This window comes from Triticum aestivum, chromosome 7D (assembly GCF_018294505.1).
Source record: "Triticum aestivum cultivar Chinese Spring chromosome 7D, IWGSC CS RefSeq v2.1, whole genome shotgun sequence".
Taxonomy (NCBI): domain Eukaryota; kingdom Viridiplantae; phylum Streptophyta; class Magnoliopsida; order Poales; family Poaceae; genus Triticum; species Triticum aestivum.
In genome coordinates, this window is record NC_057814.1 from 23,367,798 (window position 1) to 23,370,297 (window position 2,500).

The window sequence follows — 2,500 nt, forward strand, 5'->3', positions numbered from 1 at the left end:
GTCTCGAAATGCTCTAGAGGTAAAGATTTATATATAGGACGATAGTATTCGGACACCGGAAGTGTTCCGGAGTGTATCGAGTATTTATCGGAGTACCGGGGGGTTACCGGAACCCCCGGGGGAAAGATATGGACCATATGGGCCATAAGAGGGGAGCACACCAGCCCACAAGGGGTGCCCCCCCCCCCCATGGAAGGAGGCTGAGTGGGGGACGGGAAAGAGGGGGTTCCGCCCCCATTTTCCTTCTCTCCTTCCTCTTCCCTTTCCCCCTCCGGCATATATGGAAGGGGAGGAGGCCGAATTGGGGAGGACCCTAAGTAGGATTCCTCCTACTTGGGGCGCACCCTTGCTGCTCCTCTCCCCCTCCCACCTATATATACGTGGGGAGGGGCGCCTAGAACACACAACATCAATTGTTAGCCGTGTGCGGCGCCCGCCCTCCACAGTTTACGCCTCCGGTCATATCTTCGTAGTGCTTAGGCGAAGCCCTGCGCAGATCACTTCACCATCACCGTCACCACGCCATCGTGCTGACGGAACTCATCTACTTCCTCGACATCTTGCTGGATCAAGAGGACGAGGGACGTCATCGAGCTGAACATGTGCAGAACTCAAAGGTGTCGTACGTTCGGTACTTGATCGGTCGGAGCTAGAAGAAGTTCGACTACATCAACCGCGTTGTCAAACGCTTCCGCTTGCGGTCTATGAGGGTACGTAGACACACTCTCCCCCTCTCGTTGCTATGCATATCCTAGATAGATCTTCCGTGAGCATAGGAAATTTTTTGAAATTGCATGCTACGTTTCTCAACACATAGGCATTTCTTGAAGTCCATGTGTTGGTTTCAAGGAGTTTATGAGTTGACCAAGGTGCTATTAAGGAATTATCCAAAGATTGGTCATGTGAGTGTTGAGCTTATTGCAAGCATATCTTGAAGAAGAAGATTGTGTGATCATTCATGTTCACCTTCAAGACATCATCCAAATGAAGAGAGTTGGAATATTCAAGGTTGATCAAGACTAAGTACAGAGAGTGATTCAAGTTGATCAACACACAAAGCGTAGAAGATGTACCGAGAGGGATCAAGTGATCCCATGGTACGGTAAACATTATCCATTACGCTTTGTGTACTAGCCCATGGTCTACGTGAGAGTTCTATGAGGGGTTATGTATGTTTCCATGGGCTTGCGTCAAGAGGAAGATATCATACAACCCATGGAGAGGATGACATCAAGTGGTGATCGTCATCAAGATTGCGGTGTGCAAGGTCAAGTGGAGCATCACGAGGAGATCAAGTGCTTGAAGCTTGCCGTCCATTGTGGTGACAATGGACTTGAAGATGTGCGGAAGAGTGGCTCACCCATAGAGGATTATGGGGGAGCAATCAACTAGTCTTCATCGACCCAACGCAATCAAGAAAGGTGGTCCATCTTGAGGAGGACAAGATCGTCATCATCTAGCTCAAGTGGATTATGTGCAAGGCAAAGGTTTGCCCTTGATAGGTTTTCTATTTTACCGGTCTCATGGTGGTAGTTGGGAGACCGGGTTATAGGATCGATTGTCGTACTATCAAGGGGGGTCTCAAGTTGGTAGCTTGATCGTATCGTTCGTAGAGAGTTGAAACCATTGCATCATTGCATCATCTTTCTTGGTTCTTGTTTGGTTTTTCTCCTTGTGGGATTTGGAGCTTTTGGGTCATCTTCATGACAAGCTCGAGTTCATCGAAAATGGAGTTCACATGCATCTTCTATGATGTTTCCAATGTTGGAGGTTATGCCAGTTCTTCTCTGTTGGAGGTTTCACTCCTCTATTTGGAACTTTTGATGCTACTCATTGTCATCTATCCAACAAGCTTGAGTTTGCTCAATTCAGAGCTCATTTGCAGAAGTTATGGCAATTCATGTTTTAGTTTCCAACTGTTTACTTGGGCTTCTTTGTAGCACCCCAAGCGGTAGTACCGCTTAGCCGAGCGGTAGTACCGCTTAGCTGAGCTGGGCGGCAGTGCCGCGCGTGGTACCGCTGCTTTCGGAGTCGCGATTTTTTCTATCGGGTTCAGCGGTAGTACCTCTTATAAGCGGTGTACCACTCGTGGTGTTTCTCTCTATCTCTCCCCTATGTGCTCTGTCCCCAGGTGTAGTACCGCTCACCTGAGCGGTAGTACCACCCGTTGCAGCCAAGCGGTAGGTAGTACCGCGCGGTGCGGGCTGAGCACATAACGGTTGGATTTTCCCCACCTATAAAAGGGGGTCTTCTTCCCCATTGAACTTTATCCTTTTAGCTCGAGTTCTTCCCCCATTGTTGACCTTCTTCGAGCTTGCTATCTCTCAATCCCTCCATGGATTCTTGCTAGTTTTGGGGGGGAAAGAGAGAGGAGATATAGATCTACGTATCCACCAATCACTTTCTCCTCTATGTGAGGGGAACCCCTTGGATCTAGATCTTGGAGTTCTTCGTGTTCTCTTCTTTGTTCTTCCTCTCATTTTCCTCCCTAGCATTAGTT